This window comes from Phacochoerus africanus, chromosome 9 (genome assembly GCF_016906955.1).
Source record: "Phacochoerus africanus isolate WHEZ1 chromosome 9, ROS_Pafr_v1, whole genome shotgun sequence".
Lineage (NCBI taxonomy): Eukaryota > Metazoa > Chordata > Mammalia > Artiodactyla > Suidae > Phacochoerus > Phacochoerus africanus.
The window spans coordinates 124,269,787-124,290,537 of record NC_062552.1 but is presented as its reverse complement, the minus strand read 5'-3'; the positions used below and the strand labels follow the sequence as shown (position 1 = coordinate 124,290,537).

Below are 20,751 nucleotides of genomic sequence, written 5' to 3'. Positions count from 1 at the left end.
TTTGGACCAGGTCACACCTCCCAGCCGTGACCTCCCAACCAGAATAGAACCTTCACAGTATCTCTGACCTCCCAGCTCCTCCCACTGAATTAACCGCCCAGGTGCACACAACCCACGGTCCCCAACACATACGCATGGCAGGTGCAGGCGCAGGCACAGGAAATGTTAGTGCAGCCAGAACCCGCCCCCGCCGCCCCAGGGGCTCATATCCTACACAGATGGGGTGGGGGTGGGTGGGGGTGGCAGATCTGCAATTAGGGCGGGATGCCCCAGTCCCCCCTTCCCCAGTCCCCCTTCGGGGGGGCAGGCGCTTCCCCCTGGACCCCTGTGAATGGCCATCCCCAGGAGAAACCCGTTTCAAGACCCGAGAGCACACAGACACACACACGGCAGACACCGTCTCCCCGGTGGCCAACGACGGACAGAGTTCATCTTAAAATAGACGGCTTTGTCTGGAGCGATATAAAAATATTTTGGCCTTTCAGGGCAAATACAAAAGGAACTACCCATTAGCACTGCTGAGTGTCTCAGTCTCAGTCCCAAACAATAAAGAACTTTGAAGAGGTTTAGCCGGAAACTTTGAAGACAGAAAATCTGTCCATTCTGTTTTCCAGACAATTCAAGGAGGAGGGGGACGCGAAGGTCACTGGAGCGCCGAGCCCGTTCGAGAGGCTGGTCCCTCGGCCCTTGGAAGGGCCCCCCAGCAAGGCCACTTGCATCCTAGCCTGCCCTGCGGCACAAGAGCCAAAGGGAGACTCGGTCATGAAAGGGCCATTCACGTGGCGCAGTGGGCCCTGGAGGCCGCCTCGGGAACTCTTTGGCCGCGGAGGAGACACAGGAGCCTGAGGTCCGGCCTCAGAACACAAGCCCCCAGGGCCGCCCCTGGCTTGGCTCTCTGGGCACCCACCTCCCGTGAGCGGACCGCCACCCAGCGCTCACCACTCCCTCTCACCAGGCTGTTCTGGGTGGCAACCTGCCACCCTTGGTGACCAGCTACCAATGTGCTCCCCACACCCCAGCAACTTACGATTTCCGAGCTGGAGGGGGCAGGAGCCACATGTCTGAGGTCCCTTCCGACAGAGAACAACCAGATGATGGCTTCAGCTGGAACGAGAAAGCACCGAGTCACTGCAACAGAATCTGGCCCAGCGGAGGCAGGGCCGCCCCAACTCGCAGCAGGCGAGGAGCTGGTGAAACCAACCACGCCTCTCTCCATGGCACGCGCTCACTCGCTCTCACCTGCCCAGCGCCCCAGCCCGGCATCCCCCACATCTGGGACAGGGGTGATGGCATAGAACACGCCTCCCGCGTAGGGTTGGCTGGCACTTCCTGTGATGCCAAAAGCACTGTTCTGTGGAACCCAAAGGTTTAGGGCCACCGCCTGCGTGAGAGCTGAGCTGGATACACCGAAAGCCAAGCTGGAAGGCTTCCTGGAAGGGAGGGCGCCGTGGGGGCACGGCCAAGCCAGTGTTAGTGCTCAGGGAGCAGCAGCAACTGGCCAGCTGGCCTTGGATGAGACTAGGGAAGCGGGTCCTGAAACCACAGGATGGAAGAGGAGAGACGATGCTGCCCAGACAAAGGTGTATGCATTTCCAACAGCACCACAGACAAGCCACGACCAGGCACAACCAGTCTCTGACCTCGAGCAGCTGCCTTAAAATTGTTTTTAAAAAATGAGTTGAATAATGACAGACCCAGGTTTTTACACCTGTCAAAACCCATAGATGGTAGGACACAAAGAGTGCCCCCTAACGATGTAAACAACAGACTCGAGTTAATAGCGGTTATCAAGGTTGGCTCATCAACTCGAACGCCTGCGCCACATTAATGTGAATGGGGGGAAAAGGGGGCGGGGGTTGAGGAGAATTCCCTGCACGCACCCCTCTCTCTGCAAATCTAAAATGACTCAAGACGGCCCTGATGCCCTAGGGGGTTGAGGGCTCCACGCACCGCTGTGGCTCGGGTTTGATCCCCGGCCCAGGCACTCCTGCATGCCGCGGGCGTGGCAGACATAGATAGATAATGCAACTGCTCAGGAAAATAAAGCGTCGTTTTGTTCTTTTTTTTAATATTTTAAGGGAGTGGATTTTGACTAGTGCAGGGGGGTAGGCATGGCTGACAGGAGGTGGCTGACGGCTGAGGTGTGAACAGCACTGGAAGGTGGTGAGGGCAACACCAGAGTCTGGGGCAAGCCTGAAGGGGGCACAGTGCCCCGTGGGCCTGCGAGAACCCCAAGGAAGGAAGAGGCCCTCACGCCCCTGCCCTGACTGAAGCCACTGGGGCAGCCCCGCCCCCACCCCGGCTGCCTCTGTCCCTCCAGTCCGGTGACTCACTCGCTGGGGCACCCAAGACGTGGCCAGGGCACGGGACACCCGCGTCTCACTTCCTGTGCTCCTAAGAATTCCCTCCCTGGCCTTGAGCTTCCCAAACGCTGCTCTCCCTCAATTGCTTGAGTTTACAACCAAGAAACACGAAGTCTTTAAAATAAAGAAAGAAGTGCTCTTTAAGCAGCCAGCAGCTCATGGGTGACCAAGGGCCGACTCTGGTTTTGTAAGGGCCCTCTGGGTGCCCGTGTTGTGCCCGATGCCAACCAAGAGGGTTCCCAGCCCTCCCCAGGAGCCCGGGAGTGCCCAAGCGGCCCTCTCATCATCACTACGGTCCCACAATGCCCAAAACAACTCCAGACCCAAACACGCAGCAAGACCACAGGCCCCGGCACCTCCCGTGGGATTAAGAGCCGGGAAAGCGCTTTGCTGGGTAGCTCTGGTTGGGTTCTCTTGGGGGAAATCAGAAGCAGCTCAGGGCATCTGGGTTTTTTCCTGCTTCTGCCCTAGGGACCCCAGGAACCCTCCGAGCTCCTGACCGTCCGTAATTAACCCCAGGCTGCTCTGCAAAGCTGAAGCCCCGCCAAAGCCACGCCTCAGTTCCCAAGCTTCAGGACCAGCCCGGGGTTTGCCGTGACGGAGGAGCACGGCAGCGCGGGCTGTGATGGGAACGGACGGAGGTGCCGCAGGTGGAGCCACTGTCTGGAACCAAAGGAAAACACCAGGCCCCCTTCCAGCGTCCACAGGCCATTGAGCGACAGCCTCACTGAGGCGCGTGCTGAGCTCGTGAGCCACGCAGGAAGCACGGGTGGGCACGTCGCAAACACGCTCCGGGGCTTAACAGGATTGGAAAATTCTAGCTCTGCCTCTCAAGACGTTAAGCGTTCCTCTCTTCTGGAGGCAACCAGAACCCAATTGCTCTGGCACGTCTTCGGGTACAAAGAGCGTGGGAATGTTTCGCGCGAGGAAAGAGGTCACAGGGTGATTTTTCATAAAAGCGGGGATTCTGGGAACGAGAGCCACGAGTTTCCACAGACCGTCATCGGCCTGGCCTCAGATCTCAGGCTTCCTACCTGTGTTGAGTTCAGACCACCCTCCTCCAGCTCCCCCCGCCCCCGACCACCCCACAAATGCAAGCTCTTCGCACAACTCATTTCCTGTGCCTTTGTGGAGGCCAGGGCCCTGGACGTTCTGGGCCCATTTATGAAAATGGGGGAGCTAATTAGGACATCTTTGGAAATCACGCTCCCCCCCTCCACCGCCTCGCCGGCCCCCACTGGCCCTCTTATTTCAGGGGGCTGGGCTGTGGCGGATGCTTACATATATGCCTCTTCCTGGAATTTCACTCTTTGCTTCAGGAGTGGGCAATTAGAGAGAATTAAGGCCTATTTGGCATATGTGTACCATTAATGGACAGAGCCGCGGAGGCAGCCTTAGGAAAGGCAGTCGGCGGGTCTAAGTGAAGCTGGCAATTTTTCGATTCCTCCTTTCAGCTCACAGGTATTGTAGCAACCAAGGTCACCAAACAAAGGCCGCAGCCCAGCACGGCGATCGCCAGGCACAGGCCCACTTCTGGGCGCTGTTTATCACCACACACTGAAGCACAAAGACAGGCCGAGGGCTGCTTGCAAATCGGAGCCCAAGATGGGCAGCCAGGGGAGGCCCGGCCACTGATGCCTTTTTCAGAAAGTTCTCAGCTGAGCGAGCCGGGGCACCAACAGAGGTGTTGCCGAGGGTCTCGTGACAAAAAGGCCGTGCAGCCGGCCACACCCTCCCGGGGCTGTGGCCACAGGGCCAGGCCCACAGCGAGGCCCAGCAAGGTGCTCCAGGCCTGGCCGGCGGCCCACCTGTTTGGAAGAAGCTTCCGCAAAGTGTAATCCCTGTCCCACAGCACGTGGGCAGCCCCTGGCAGCTGATTCTGGGCCTGAGTCCCGCGTGTTCACAAAATGCTGACCATGAGGACTGGCCAGGGACGGTCACCCTGCTCAGCCATGGGCCGTGGGCTTCACGTCCAGGGCCAGCCAACCCTGGCCCCTCCCGTGTCTGGTTTCCTCATCTCCGAAGCAGAAAGGCTTGGAAGGCAGAGGCCCAGTGACATCCAGCCCTTGGACTCTAAACACATGGCACCCACTGAGGCAGCGAGACGCTACCCAGAGCCCCAGGGGCCCTCGGGTGACTGAGCGCCATTTCACAGATGGGAAGACTGAGGCCCGGGGGGCTGGAGACACGGGCCAAGGTCATCCCCATGGTGGGAGCTGAGCAGAGGCTGGGGCCGGGTCTCTAGAGCTGCCACCTGAACACCCGATTTGAACTCTCTCCCCTAGAGTTCCCTGGTGGCCTAGTGGGTTAAGGATCCAGCACTGTCCCCTCTGTGGCTCGTGTCACTGCTCTGGCACTGGTTTGGTCCCTGGTCCTGGAACTTCCAAATGCCGTGGGCATAGCCGAAAAAAAAAAAAAATCTTTTGAACTCTCTTCCCTGACTGGCAAGGCCTGAGCAGCAGGGTTGTGCCCTGCTCCCAGCCGGGAGGCTGGTAGAGGCCCAGTCTGGATGCCAGGGAACCTCAGACCCCTCCTATGGTAAAAGGGCACTCGCTTTCCAGCACTGACCTCCCCTGCTGCTTCTGCACCTGACAGGCTACTGTCTCATTTTACAGACGGGGAAACCGAGCCCCAGACACCACAGTGACAATGACAGTGGCCAAGACCCGGTCCCTGGACTCGTCCCCCCAACTCATGGCAGGGCCTTTGCCCCTGACTCCCCCAGAGGGGCGTGAGCCCTCAAGACAGTTTGGGGCAGTGGTGGCACAAACAGTTTTCCCTCTAACTCTAAGGACCCCCCCTTGCTCAGGGCTGCCCCCCGCCGTGGGCCCTGCTGTCCCCCTTCTCCCTGGCCCTTTCGGACTCCGAGGCCAGCCCTCTGGACCGCCAGCTGCTCAGCCTGGTAGGAATGGCTCTATCCCCACCCACAGGACAGCCCGGAGAAGGGGCTGGAAAGGCGGAAGGCCCCGCACAGCTGCGGCCTGGGGAGCCAGCACAGGCGTGCGGTCCGTCCTTGGCCCCTGAGGGTCCTCCCCCAACTTTCCAGCCCGGAGTTGTGGCCACCTCTGTCTCCGGCTGTCTCTCGGGCACCAGGCCCCGTTTGATGCAACTCTTGTTTACAGGCACGGAGACTCTGAGAAACTTGCAGAAAGCAAGCCCTGGAGCGGGGAAGGCCGGGCATGCCCAGGGTCACGCTGACAGGGTGGCTGGTGAGACGTGCATTGTGCCGCCTCTTGTCTGTGCCTGGAGCTCACGACACACACACACAAGGGCGAGGGGCCGCGTCAGCCCCCGAAGGGAACACACACACACACCCCCTCTGTTTCAGGGGAAGGTAATTGAGGTTTCCTTCTTTTCATGTGAAGAAAAGCCACCTTCTATTGAGAGAATGTATTCAGAGAACCTGGGAAAACTCATCTGCACTCAGCCTCCCAATTAACCCCAGGTGGCTGGTCTCCACGGGGGCCCCACATTCCTTTCTGCCTGGGCCTTTGTTCCCATCTGAACGCCCTGGGAGATCCCAGGCTAAGAGTCTCCTCCTTAAGCCCCTGCCAAAGACCCTATTCACCACGCAAAGGTGGTGGGCAGCCTTCCTCGCCCCTCCCCGACTCCCAGGAAGGAGGACTTAAGAATTCTCCATCTGGATTTTTTTTAAGCCCAAAGAAATTGGAGAGCAATTAAGAGAGTCACGACTACACCCTCCACCACCCTCCTCTCCCTTAATTAATTCCTCTCTCACCCCCACCCCCAAAATCGGGGCCTACACCGGCCTGAGCTCCCCCCACCCCCGGCACCTGCTCTGCCCACTGGTCCCTCACGAGGCCAAGGCCCTCGCACTTGGCTCCCCAAAGCGTAGCTCCAGCCCTGGGTTTTCCACAGTGAAGATTGGGCTGGGGGCCAAATGTCTAAAATTTGGAAGCACCAGAAATTCCCAGATGTGTGGGCATCGCCAAGATGGGCCTCCCAGGCACCAGGCGGCTCTCCTGGGCACAGATGAGGGGACCCGCCCCCACTGCTGGATCCAAGTGAACGTCAGACCCCTCCCGCTGTTGTGTCCTCCTGCCGCGAGGGGGTGCCTGGGGGGGGGGACACTGCGGAGTGGGGGGCCTCCTCCCAGTGGATTCCCAGTGGCTCCCCCTTTCCCTCCTCTCCTGGCTCCAAAACACTGCCCCCCTCCACACAAAGGAAGGGAGCCTACCTCTGCAGCACCCTGCTTCTCAAAGCCACATGGAAGCAGCCGGGACTTGGGGCTGCCCCCTGGCACCCGACCCCGGAATGCAAGCTGTCCCTCCTTCCCTAAGCAGAGCCAAACGGATGCCCTGGGAACCCCTGGTGGTCAGGACTTGGCTCTCTCACCACTGCAGCCCAGGTTCAATCCCTGGTCTGGGAACCGGCATCCCACACGAAGCCGCTGCACGCCACGGCCAAAAACAAACCAGACAAAAAACATGGGGACCCCAGGCTTGAGATGGCCTCATTTGGAAAGATATGACTCTTTTCCAGAATTTTCCATCTGCTCAAACCAGGAATGGGAGACCAGGCTAGAATCCCCTATTCCTCCTTTCGGACAGAGGACGAGGCTCAGAGGCGCAAAGGGAAAGGGGGACCAGTGTGTGGGGCGTGCTCGCCTCTAGCTAAGTCCAGTCCTCCCCAAAGAAAATGCACCCAGCGCCCCAGGCCCTCCTGATCCAGCTGACCATGCAGGGTTCGAGCCCGCCTGCGGCCCTCTAACCCTCGGGGACCCTGCTCTGTCTTCCTCCACGCACCCTTCTGCGTAAAGCGACCTTTCTCTTCTCAGGGAAAAACTCATTAGCAAGCCCATTAAAGACAGGGAACTGTTTCTTTTCTTTCTGGAAGTCAGATTGGTCATAAAAAAGAAAAAAACCCACACGTGTCATTTACTTCATGTAAATGAATGAATAAGAAACACGTGCGTCCTGTTGCCCTTCAGTCTGGCCAGTTTTTGACATTATTTGGAGACGTGCTTGGAAATACATTTGGTGTCTGAGTCACAAGTCAGGAGGCACTAGGTCAGGGGCCCTGAAAGCTGTGCTCGGCCCCAGGAGCAAATGCAGGTGGGAAAAGCGGGGGCGCGAGGGGGGCGTTTTCCTCCTTTCCAGGGGCACGGAGGCTGAACGACACTCCCGGGCCCCTTTGCCATCTACCCCGGGCAGGGGCGGGGGCAGAGCCAGTGAGACCCGAGGACCTGCTTTCAGGCAAGACCCCACCATCTCTGCTACCTCACCCACCTGTTAGCGCTCAGCCCCAGGGACCAGCTCTGTGCCAGGACCAACAGCCAGAGAGCCCCTCCCACCCAAAGGCCGTGGTCCTCAGCCCACGTGGCCCGCCAGGGCCTCGTTTCCATCCTCTTGCCGCTCAGGACGGCCCAGTCCATCAAAACAGAATTTTCCTGAAACTGATGGTTTCTTGCAACACTTAATGACGGGCTTTCTGCGATTCTTAGGATGATCGGCTACGAGCTGATGGATGATGTGATGTTTCAACTTCTCCATCGAGAACTTGACCTGTTGGTATCTGTTTGCTGCCTCCCGACCGACACACAGAACCCAAAATATGCATCTGCCTGAGACTGAGCATTCCCAAGTGTCCCTGAAACAGAACACAGCCCGGAGGCCCGCGGGGAGCTGGCAAAGTCTGGAGCTGGCCGGGGCCTTGCCTCCACCTTGACTCCACCCCCTGGCACAGCCCACCTGAGTCCTGGGACGTCCCTGCGGGGGGGGGGGGGTCCGGGAGCCCCGGGCACTTGGTTCCCGCGAGCTCCCCGGATCTTTCTGGGAAGCTCCAGATGTGATGGAGCCACAGAGCCCACCCCCTCCCAGGTCTCTTTTTCACGTCCCTGTGTTTGCAGGTGCTCAGCAAATGCCAGCTGTGGAGTCAATGCCACAGGGCAGAGCCTTCTCCATGCCCCCTCACTGGAGTTAGCCCTGGGGGCACATCTCCCTGCCCCCGCCCCTGCAGCCCGCTGGGTGCTCAGAGGAGCAAAGACAAGCCGCCCCAGGCGTCAGCCCCTGCCCCCTCCCCGCCCCCTGGCTGCCTGCTCTGATGGGTTTGTGGAAAAATAGTATCCCCACCCCATTTCCAATTCAGGGGAGAAGGGCGGGGCGGTGGAAGGGCTAGAGACCTGTTTGATGGGACCTTCCCTGGAAACCGAGACCCCCTGGGCAGCACTGGGCAGCACTCTGCCCCCTGGGCAGCAGCACCCCTAAAGAAATGCTCACAGAGGAAGGAACCCCAGCCTGGCACGGAGCCCAGGGCATCATCACCTTCCTCTCACAGAGACCCCACCCGTAAGCGACAAGGGGTGCTGGCATGGGGACTAGCAAACCGCGCTGGGCCCCTGGAGCCTCCTTAGACATCTGGGCACTTGAGTCCACTTATCCCCGCTCCGGGCCTTTCCCATCCCCCACCTGGACCACCCTGGCATCTACCTGCACTTTCATTCACCCCAGCAGCTACCCAGAAAGCCTCAGACATGCGCACGGAGCCAACCACACCCCACTGGGCTTCGGGCTCTGAAAACACCCCTGGCCCCTGCATGAGCCTCTGGCCAGGCCCCGCCATGGGCCCAACCCCTGGGACTCCTAAAGGGAGGTGCCCTCAGCTGAGCCTCCTCGCTCCCTGTCCACACGAGCCACGTCACCTCACGGAACCTCCCAGGACACCCCAACCAGACCCTTCGGTCCTTACGGCTGAGCTGGTTTGAGGCACCCCCAGAAGACCCCCAACCCTGGGCCCCCCTGGCTCCATGAGCGCATCCTGAAGAAGCCAAGCCCAGATAAACAAGTGACGCATCCTGGAGGGAACGGCGGGCTGTGGTCCCCGCTTTCCTCTTCTCTGCCATCCCTGATTTTATTTAAACAAACAAAAACATTCCCATCGCATGGCAGTTTCAGGGGCGAGGAGAAGAGGCCAAGAGAAGAACACACTCAAAAACCACCATGCGACTATGGGACGTCATCAAAGCCCCGTGGGGGAGAAACCACCCTTCCCACGGCCACCGACGCATCCACGGCTCGTGGGGAGAGATGTTTTTGGTGCTACAGGACAGGCAAGCTCTCCACGCCCCCAAACCGGCCCACTCGCCGGGCTTCAGGAGGGCGAACACAAAGCCTGCCGAGGACCTACCATGTGCCCGGCCTGCGCTGATGCTCAGGGGCCCCGACCCAAGGTGGACCCTCCCCACTTACCGTGCTGGCCGCCCGCTGGGCTCCGTGGGGCCAGGGTCTCGGCTCCAGGCAGCTTCCAGAACCCCAGGCCCCCACGGCTGGCGTGGAGAGGCCTCCATCCTGGCAGGGACCCCTCCCAGCGCAAGTGGGTACAGTCTTGAACTGAGGGATGTGAGCTGAACCTGGGGAGATGGTGGCGTCCAGAGAAGGTGGCACTCACCCCGATCCGGGAAGGAGTCGCAGCCCGAAGACGCCAGGCGACCGACCTGAAGGAACGCCGGTCCGTGGTGACTCTCCCGCCTCTTCCATCCGGTTCTTCAGCCGATGCTCGCTGCCAGTGCGTCAAGGACAGGCCGACCTTGGGGGGAGGCAGAGAGTTGGGCGACAGCAAGGCAAGCCCCCCCAGAAAAGCCTCACCCAAGAAAGGGCACAGAGCCCAGTCTCACCTGCGGCTTGGCTTTCTGTGGAGGGAGGTGGCTCGTGGGGATGCCGTGATGGGAAGAGGTGCAAGAAGAGAGGCGACAGGCCGGGTGGCAGCCCCCAGACTGGCCATGGGGCCTGGGGTGGGGCGGGGCCTGGGACTCAGGGGGACAGGGCAGCCATCTGGGCAGGCCCAGCAGGACCCGATGACGAGGGGTCTAGGGGGTGTGGGGAGGGGAGCAGGACAAAAATCTGGTTGTAGCCCACCGTCATTGAGACCCTGAGAGGCCACGGCCAGGAGAAGAGGCATCTGAGGATGACCGGGGGAGGTGGCGGGCCAGCTCGGCCTTATCCCGGGGCACCGGAGACCCGCTGGAAACTTGGGTGGCCCTGAGCGGGGAGGGCTTCCTTGCACCGGGGGACGGGGAGGGCAAAAGGCACGCAGGTGGGAGGTGGGCGAGGCAGCAGGAAAAACAACCTGTTAGGCAGAGGGCGGCACAGCCAGGACCCAGAAGGTCCTGAGCCCAGTGACGGGGGGCATAGAAGGGCGGGCCGGGCAAGCAGAGCTCCAGGTGGGCAGGCACCCTGGCTGGGGGGAGGGAGGCAGGGAAGGAGCCGCCAGGTAGAGAACAGGTGGGCAGCCAGGCCTCGGCAGAGCCTGCAACGCTCCCCGGAGGTCCCCCAGTCATCTGCCCTTTGCCCTGGACAGGCCCCAGCCAACGACTGGGGGCGCAGAGGAGGGAGGAAGGCGTCACGGAGGGAGGGGTCCAGCTCATAGACCCCAACTCCAGAAGGAGACCTGTGGGACCAGAGCCCGAGGGGACACACATGAACCACAGCTGTCCCTGTGCCCCCACCTCAGTCCTGAACTTCAGGGCTGAGGGTCCAGAAGAGTCATCAGCACTCAGCCATGGGGTGGGTCTTGGGGGACAGGGGGAGGCCAAGAGGGCAGGAGGGGCTGGCTCGGGCCGGCAGCAGAGCCCTAGAGAAGGGCAGGTTCAAGGCTCCCCCTGGAGGAGGGAGGAGTTGACTGAAAAGGGGGCCCACTGGCCAGAGGCAAACCAGCCCACCCCTCGCACCCTCCTCCCGCTGCCTTCTCTCCGGAGCAGGAGCTGCTGCTCCAGCGCCCTGGAGTCGCAAGGCCACTCTCAGCAGAAGCAGCCCCCCGGCCCACCCTCCTGGGGAGGTAGAGGCCATCAAGGGACGCCCTAGCGTGGCAGGTGCCCAGCCCGGGGCCAGGCGGTGGGCTTGCTCAGTAAGGATCAACTGTTGGATGACGGGGTGGACGCATGAGTGAATGAAGGGGTGAGACTGGTGAGGCCCCACTCAAATGGGGCTGGGGGTGGGCGGCGCCCACTCCTCTCAGGGAAAGCACATCCACCCTCCCCCCGGACCTGCAACTCCCTGCGTTCCCCACAACTCCCGTCTAGCAGCTGAGTCGGGCAGTCGAGTTCCTTCATTGACTCACCTGTCCAAGCAGACATCCCACATACTCTTACTGAACCCCACTTGGTGCCAGGCTGGTGCTGGGACACCCCAAGGAGGAGTGGGCTGGACTCGGGCACCCCCAGGGGACCAGACTAGGACATGGTGATGGAGTAAGGGAGAGAAGCCAGGGTGGAGAACAGAGGGAGAGCAGTAAGAGCAGAAAAAAAACAAAAAACAAAATGGAAAATCAGAAGAAAGGGGGGTGTCTCCTGGCCTCACTCCTGAGCCTCCAGGACTGATTTCATGATGGATTCTGGGACCAGTGGGCCCTGGGAGTCGGAAGACCAATGCAGGAAGCCTGGCAGGACCTCTGGGCTTGGAGAGTGGGGCGCAGGGGTCCCGTGTGCCACAGAAACAAGGACACAAGTTAAAACCGGCCCCTCCACACCCGAGGCTAAGCAATTCACACAGACCCCTCTGCTGGGGGGCTCAGCACACAACTGCCTGCACCCCTCCCCAGGTTCTCAAATGCCAGAATATTCAGGACTTGGGGCATGTTTTCATTATTGGTATGTAGTTGACGGTCCTATGGATTTTTTTTCCTATTTAAAATAAATCCTCTTACTTGACAGAACATTGTGAATCAACAGTAATAAAAACAAATTAATAAAATGAAATCCTTTTAGAAACACCAGCAACTGCTCTATTATTTTACTCTGCAAAAGCTGCACGGAGGGTAGGTTTTCGTGGGATCCCTACTCTCAGAGGTGCTCGCCCTCATCCAGTTCCCAGGTCCGGGCAACACGTGGGTCACAGCCGCCAAAAGAGGCGGTCACCCCAACCGGCCCCCTGGACATCCTTTGATGGCATTTAGCGGAGGGGACTAGGGTTGCTTTTGCTAACTTGCAAAGAGCATCTAATTCTGATCCACGCATGCCAACAGCTAAGTTCAAGAAGGGAGGGCTTTTCACCTAATAAAAGTTTCTTGCTCCAAACATCTCACATCTCCTTTAGTTTTTTTCTGTTCGGCTGAAGATCTCGCTGGAGCCTGGAAATTAACTGGCGTGATCTAACCTTGATTCAGCGACCTTAGGGGGCGAAATGCCCAGAACTCAGGATTCCTGAGGGCAGGTTTCCCTGCTGGACAGCACAGACGTATTTGTCTACGTGTGACTGGGTCACTCTGCGGCGTTGCAGAAATTGACAGGACATTGTCAATTAACTGTAATAAAGACAACTTAAAAAAAACACAGGCAGGTTTCTACTCATGGACGCTGGCGGTCAAGGATCAGGACAGAAAGGGGGGGACTGGGGATTCAGGTGGGGCCCAGGACATATGGGGGAGGGGCGACGTTTGGGGGGGTAGGAGTGGCGACAGGTTCTCGTGTCAGATCTGAATGATCCTGACAAACGTCTGGCCCTCTGAACCTCAGTCTCATCAGTGTGTGGGGGCCAAATGCGAGCCTGAATCGTGCCCTTCCATGGGGGGAGGGGGGCTGTGGGTACCACTGCCCGCTCACTTCTTGACCTGGACGGGGCATTTGGCCACTGACTCCGTGATAATGCCACAGGGTCCACACCCTTGACCTGACTTTCTCTCCTCTGAGAATCTCAAATGTTTCATGCTAGGCAGTCCTGAAACAGGTCGGGGACGAGCAAGGACTGGAAACAGCACCCCCAGGGCTTGGCTCGCCCCGGCCCACTGAGGGGTCAAACAAAGGAACTTTCTACCAAGCAGCCCTATCCGTGGCCCGGAGCTGCCTTCAGCTTTCAACCCCGCGGGATGGGGCCGCGAGCAGGGACAGAGGCAGAGACAAATGGGGAGCAGGTGGACACTGGGCTCCGGCCCCCATATTTCAAGGGTGGCCTCAGGCCCGTGGCCCCTGCCCCACGGCCACCAGTTCACCTTATTATGGTGACCAGTGTGTTTTTCCTTCTCAGACAAAGAAGGCGCCTTGTGAGTTGAATATTGGAACCCAGCAGCTACTTCAGCAGCTACTTCAGCAGCCTCTTCCTCGACAAGGGCCCAAGATTAGCCCTGTGTTCATGGAGGGCACGAAGTGGAGGAAAAATGAAAAACGCAGCTGGGGGGCGGGGCGGGGCCCTTTCTGTCGGCCGTTCATTCACTGAAAGACCCCGTGTACCTTCGGAGTTTAATCACCAGCCAAGGGGGCCGAGGAGGGTTTAACTGGGATGCAGAAGGTAAAGAGGTGAGACCTGACAGAAGGAGTTAAAAACACAAAATGGGGCGAGTTGACTTGCAAGCCTCCTGGGATTTGTCGCTGGGATCATCAATTTAAAACCTTTTTTCCCCGTGTACTTTCTTCGCGCCTAACCCAAGAAGAAAACTTTCCTGTGTTTGGGGTGGGTTTTAATCTTTTCCAAGGCTCCCTTCCCCACTTTTATTTTTTTTGGTCCTTGGTTCCCTTTCCCTTTCTCTTTTTTGCTTTCTCCCCCTCCCTGCCCCCCGCCACCCCCCCCCTCCCCCGGCTTCTCTCGCTGGTCCTCCCTGAGGGCACTTAACCTGTGAGAAAAAGCTGATGGCAATCCCAATTGCATGTTTCCACGAGCCCTTTCTTGACCTCAAGTCCCTGGTCCTTCCCTGCAAGAGAGCCCGCCGGGCCTGCTAGGGAAAGACCTCACTTCCGCAACTGAGAAAGAGGTGGCTGGAAAACAGTGACCTACCCCAAGGCCTCAGCGCTCAGTGGTTCAGACTCCAACCCAGGCAGGTTCCAGAAGGTGGGAGGTCTGGCTATTCCTGGGAGAGGCTAAGAAGGACAGGGGCCAGGAGCAGGGGACTCTAAGACGTCTCCAGAGAGGGGAGAGGGGGGCGTCTGTCAACAGAAGGGAGTCAGAGCCACAGGGCATGTACGAGGAAGACCGGATGTGTCTGCGGAGCGTGTGTCTGTGTGTCCATGTGTCCGTGCGCCAGAGACGTGTCGGGGGTGAAGCTCCAGAAAAGTCATTACCTTCGCGAGAGCCGCTCGACGGCGTAGAGGTCAAGAAGCAGTGGGTTGGAGAGGACATTGGAGGTGAGCAAGAGAGCCAGCGAGTGAAGACAGACCTTTCGAGAAGCTTGGCTGTGAAAGGAAAGAGAGAGTGACGAGAAAGGAGGCAGGGGTCGCCTGGAGGCTCAGAGAAGGCCAGGTTAGGAAGAGGGAGGGAAGGCCTCGTCGAGATGGGAGGGGCTGGGGGGGGGGACACGCTCCCTTGGGATGCCCTTGACGGCCTCTGCTCCCCGCAGAGGCGCAGGCCAGCCCCGGGTCGGGACAGGGAGTTGTGAGGTTCACGTGAATGGATGGTTGCGAAAAGGCCCTTGCCAACTGCAAAGGGAGACACCACCGTCCCCCCTCCGCTGTCCTCACGCCCTGGTAGCCCGGACGCTCAATTTTACAGCCCGCTCAGATCTCACCAGGGCCTGGGTTTTCACGGACCATAAATTATGCGTCCTTACATTAAGGATGTAAGACCCAGTGGTAAAAGCTCCTGCCAGCCTCGGGAGACAAAAGGTCCCTCCTAATGGCCTGGATTAACTCACAGCAGATCTCCGCCCACTTCATTTGTCACCCTCCAAGTCATCCTTCCACCTTCATTTGCCGCATAATCCAATCAGCCCCTTTCAGAAGTCTGGGAGCCATTGTGGACCCCAAGCCCCGGTTCTCTAAAGCGGGCCCCGTTGTTTTTGTCTCGTCCGGACAAAACTGGTTGGCTTAAAAGGGGACGAGAAGAAAGTGGCGGTCAAACGAGGACCCCAATTAGCTCCCGCGAGACTGTGTTCATCAGGCCTGGTCGGCTGGGCATATGGTAGGAGGTGCAGAAAATGTTTGTTGATTTAACTGTTTTTACTTATTCCGGAATTTATTTATGGGGTGCTGGCTGGTATTCCTGGGGTGAGGAGGGGGGACAGGGCTGAGTGTGGGACAATGAGGGACAGCCCCCCAGTGTGAAGCATCTCGCAATTTCCCCAGCAATTGACAAAGCGCTTTCATAGCAGTTACATCCTTTGGCCTTCCAAAGCACCCTGTGGGGTAGATAAACGCGGGTGTTTTTTTGTGTGTGTTTTTTTTTTTTTTTCCCCTAATCCTCATTTAGGCCATGAAAAGAACTGAGACCCGGAGAAGTTAAGCGACGTATTTAAGGTCACACCGTTATTGAGAGGTGGTCCCAGCTCATGGTACCAGCACTGGGGCCACCCAAGACCCCCCGAGACCACCCTGGGCAGCTGGGATTTCAAACAGGCTGTCCCACTGTCAAATGTTTGATTGGAAATCAAAGAGCGCTCAGGAGAACTCTGGGGCAGGGGGGGTAAGGGGCAGCCACAAAGGGCACCCAGGGTCCAACTCGGACCCCTTCTCTTGCCAGCAATGTGACAAGATGCTAACACTCCTCCAGCCTCAGGACCTCAGGACACGTAAATCAGTCCTGTGCCCCTGGGGTGGGGGCTGGGGGGGCTTTGCCCCCCCACCTTTTAAAATTACTCAAATCGAAGCCAAATTCATACTCCTCTGTCAGTGGGCCCACCTCACTCCCACGTATGCCTGACGCAGTAACAACGCAGGCCGAGAACACAGAAAGTTCTAGAAATGACCACAGGCACAGTGCGTGCCCTGACTCATGTCAGCCCGACGCCCGTCTGGGTGGAGCCCTACCTGGTGCAGGCAGAGCCCCGTGGCCAGGGGCCATCCGGAGTGCTGTGGGAGAATAAACGAGACGGTGAGACACGGGAGCGGGCCGGGGCTGGACTGATTGGCCAAACTTTATCAACAAACATTTGCCGACTGCCTCCTCTATGCCTGGCCCTGCCTGAGGTGGCTTCATCTCATTCAATACTCACAACCCCCTGGGAGACTGCTCTTCTCGTCCCTGTCCCCCCAGGAGGGACAGGGAGAGCTCAAAGGAGGGGGGGTTGCCCCTGGCAGTTCCGTGGCATGACGTCGGGGCTCATGCTCATTCCAGAAGCCCACCCAGGGCCTTGGAATTGCCAGTGAGATGCTGGTTGTGCCCTTGGCCCAGGTCGGCCTCCCGAGACGTTCCCAAAGGGACCCTTCCGTTCAGGACGTCATTCGGGCGACAACAAGTGGAGCGAGAAAGACTGACACCTCCCTGGGGGTGGCAACCCTCCAGGGCGCTGGCAGGTTATCACAGGCAGAGACATAGAGGCAAGTATCAGAGCAACAAGGCAGAAGCATAGCAAAGGTCAGGGGTTGGCGACCGATGCCCCCTCACTAGGGCACTGGTTTAAGCCTTTAGCCAAGGGGGCTGGCTGGTCGGTTCTGGTCGTCCTCCTCCTTCGTTGTCCTGGTCCCAGGGGTCGCTGCCCGTGGCTTGCTTCGTAGGCTGGTGGGATCCAGGAATCCGTGTTCCCAGCGTCCTCTGCAATTGATCAAAAGTTAGAGGGCACACTTACAAGCCCAAATCTAGGCATTCATTAAAATTTAAGTAAGTTAATTACAACGAAAAGTCATGAGGTAAAATTTTAAATGGCCTTTAAAGGCCTAATGGGTCTGGGGGTGTTACCAAGAGGGTGGCTGGGGTGGGGGAGTCTGCCTGCCACGTTAGGTATAAATTGCCACAAGGAAGGGCTGAGGTACCATGAGGTGGAGGTGGGCGGCAAGCACCTTGGCGTCAGCTTGGCATCCACAGGCGGTCCTTGAAGCCAGAGAGGCAAACGGATGAGGTCATCCTTCAAGACAGACCCTAAGGCATGGGAGGGGGCCAGACTGACACCATCTTGATGACCTCTGACGCTCAGGAACCTCAGAGAGGGCGGCGGGAGGGAGGGGGCAGGCAAAGGAAGAAGGAGAGGGGCAGCCGAGGGAGAGGGAGGGGGCAGCCAGCGAGCCAGAGGAGGAAGGAGGAGCGAAGAGGGAGACGTGGGAGGGGAGAGGAGGGAGGAGGGAATGGGAGGGATGAAGGAAGCGGGAAGTGAGGGAAAGGGGAGAAGAGGGAGGGGAGGAGGAGGGAGAGGAGCAGTGGGAGGGGGAGGAGGAGAGAACTGAAAAGGGGAGGAGGGAGAGAAGTGGGAGGGGGTAAGGAAGACTTGATTGACAGGGCACAAGTGTTCGCTGTGTGCGCATGCGCAACCTGAAGCCTACGCCAGCGGGCCGAGAGCCATTTGCGGGCATCGACCGCTAGGGGGCGCGCGCCCAGCACCCAGAACCCAAGAGCACAGCCACCTGCTGCGCGCGCGCAGGAGGAGCCTCCTGAGCCCCCCCTCCGCGCCTGGCCCGCAGCTGCCAGGGGCACAGCTGGCGTAAGATGTGACGGGGAGGGGGAGCCCCACAGGTCTCAGGCTAGGAAGGTGGGCACAGCCCATCCCAGGCCACCGCGCAGAGCCGCAATGTCCCCTAAACTCCACGCCTGCCATCACCAGCTAGAATCCACCTGTGGACATCAGGCAGCAGCCGCCCCCCCCCCAACACACGCACATGCATCCTGGGGGCCTTCTGCGCCCCACAACTGTGGAAGTCATCTTGCACCAGAGACACAGGAAGATTTCAAGGAGAAAGTTGCCATAAGGGTCTTGCCAGAACACGATTCCACTTTTAATAGGTAAAAACACAGAAACCTTGGCTCCAACCTCCAGAAAATGCAATTAAACATGAATTAATTAAAACTATAAAGGCCCAGTTCTCAGTACACCATTTTCACTCATATATGTTCTCTGGACACATGATACAAAACATGGTATCACTAGAAAATAGTATAAAAGCGGCCAAAACTGCCTAAAATTATCCAGACTGCCATTGACCACCCGCCCCCATCTTGCTTCCCTTCAGTAAGAATTTCAAGACCCCTGCATGATGGCGCCTAATAAGCCATTTTACAGCCTCTTCATCCTATTCCAATCACCCACACCTTCCTTAGACCCTCAAAACCAAAACCCACCGAAATAAACTAATCTGCGTCCACACTCTTCCACGGCACCCCAAGTCACGCAACCAGTGCCAATCACGGCATCTCTGCCCAGGGCGAACCCTGCAACAGCTCCCGGGTGAACCCGGGGATCTTAAAACATTTCTCCCTTAGGTAAATCAATCCAGAATCCTCCAGTAAATCCCGTGCCCGACCCCCTCCAGCAGGAGAACAAAGGCCACCTCCCCTCCCCACCCCGCCCCCCAAAATTCCGCAGTGCCTCCAGCGCCCTCTGGCGGCCAGCAAGAAAACCTTCCAGAAACCTGCCACGTAGCAACCCGCTCACTCTCCCCCTCCCCAAGCCCGCCGGCCCACGGTGGGGAGGGGGCGGCGTGGGGGTGGGCTTGACAGGGACAAAGGAAACGGCAAAAGGCGACTTCATCAAAAGTGAAAGCCCACAACATGTCAGAATCTTCCAGCGACCATCACGCAACACCGAAAAGACCCCCGACCCCCAATTCCCAGCTCCCAGTGGCCAGACCACCCCCCCAACACGCCCCCTTTTCTGCATTTCTCTCTTCCCTCTTGACATGGCCCAAGGACATGGCCTTCTCTCCATCCCAACCCATCCCCTGCTTCTGCTCTGCCTGCGCCCCCAATTATTTGACCCTCCCCCTAGCAGCCCTTCTCCACACACCTCGTCCTAGGGGGCTTCGGGCAGGTTTGCACTTGGGCGCCATCTCTCTCCACTATTTTAATAAACCACCTGATATCAGTTCGCAATTGTACTGTCCACATTTTGACTGGAGTCGGCTTTGCACTAACCTGTGTGCTTGGATTCGCAATCCCTAGCGGATAGGAACCTCTACTCCTCACGCCCACGGCCACCAAGAACCTGGCCAGAAACTAGCGGGAAAATGTGCCCGGGAGACTCTTGTTTTCGGGTGCTTTCCACCCCTAACCCGAAGAGCATGCAGAATGCATCCGCCGCCATATCTCCCACCACCCGTGATTCCAAAGGTAGCTTCGGGCACAGAAAATCTGGGGTTTGGACCCCAGTGACTGCGGCACGCTGGCCTCTGACAGGGGCTTGATCGGATTCCTCCCACTCGTCTGATGATGCCTTAAGCCCCTACCGGCCAGCCTGCCCTCAAGGACTGGGCCAGAAAGGAGCTCTGGTTTCCCCCAGGAAAATGCGCCTCGAGATTTTCCTCCTGACAGAATTTCGTTGCCGATGCTCGGGGACCAGGCGAAGAGTCCGCCTTCGGGAGAAGGTCCCAGGCATCCATCTCGCCGCATGTCCCGAAGGACATTGTCCAACCCAGCAAGGGATGTCGTCTTCCTTTTGCACATCCTTTCCGGCGAAGGATGGCCAACCACTCACCAGGTAGGGAGGTTCTCGCGTGGGCGCCCCGGCTCTCCCGAGGAGCTGCAGCCAAGGCCAGCGGGCCAAGGCGCGCTCCATCCCAGCTCTCCGCCGTCTGCGCTAGGGGCTGGCTGGGTGGGGTTTATATGGAGGCGCAGAAGGGGTGGTCTCTGACGTCAGCGCATTCTGCTGCAATGCGCTCATTTCTCCAAAAGCGATTGGCCGGAAAAATGAGCCCCCCAGATTCTATGACAAATTGCTCTAGCCGCACCCAGATTGCAGCAAAGAAGGGAGGAAAAAATTCTGCCGCAGTGCCCCTCGCCGCCATGACCAACACCCTGAGCGCGCTGGTGCTTTCTCCCTGCATGAGCCTGGTGCGCCGGGCGGGGAGATTTCTGTGCACGATTTGCCGGGGGAACTGGACAAGGGCTGGTTTTCCTCAGGCGGCGGGCCGAGGGTAGAGCTGGGGTGCTGGCGCAGCAGATCACACACCTGGCTGTTTCGGAACCTCTATCAGAGGATGCGGCTTAGGCAAAGACGATGATGCTTTCTGCTTATTGTCCTGGAAAACAAAATGCCCCAGGCAAGATAACCGGTACCCCAATATAAGCCAGCGGCTGTCACCCTCTTTTAGTCCCCCAGTCCATTTGCGATTGGGAGACTCGGCGGTACAGCAGCTCCGAGTCAGAAAAATGGTGTTTCGAGTCGCAGGCTCTGCCGCTTGCAACCTGCGTACCCAGAATCCTGCAATGCTCCCTCCTCCGCCGCTGGGGCGGCGGCGGGGGGGGGGGTGTCCGTTTCCTCCACGTTAACGAGGGGTTACCCCCCCCCCTTACCGGGCTTGTAATAATGTAGACACAAGCCATCTCCCTATAGCGAAAGTATTCTTTCAAGGAGGACTAGGTCCCACAAGAAGATGCATAGGGTACCCACAAATTTGAGACCATTTCCCCACACGTACACTTTGAACCCCCCCACACACACACACACACACTCTGCCCCAGGGAAACAGGCAGCGACACATGTTGCGGCAGAGCATAGCTGCACGGCCTCGTGCTCCGGGATTTGGCACATGAGATTTAATCCTTAACAGGTGGTGCCTTCGGCAGCTCTGCCGGGCACTGAGTGGCAA

At 58.7% G+C, this 20,751-nt stretch overlaps 1 long non-coding RNA gene across 2 annotated transcripts; it reads right to left on the bottom strand.

Annotated features, from left to right (window-relative positions):
- Window positions 1–403: 403 nt before the first annotated feature.
- Window positions 404–19,725, bottom strand: LOC125135566 (uncharacterized). 2 transcript variants are annotated; one of them, XR_007136999.1, is made up of 6 exons: window positions 19,638–19,725; window positions 16,048–16,771; window positions 14,084–14,478; window positions 9,771–9,908; window positions 1,028–1,104; window positions 404–730 (listed from the first exon to the last, which is right to left on the bottom strand). It is a non-coding gene; the product is annotated as an uncharacterized LOC125135566 (long non-coding RNA). The 2 variants fall into 2 exon arrangements; XR_007136998.1 differs by lacking the exons at window positions 14,084–14,478; window positions 16,048–16,771; window positions 19,638–19,725 and adding an exon at window positions 9,997–13,835.
- Between the last annotated feature and the right edge of the window lie 1,026 nt (window positions 19,726–20,751).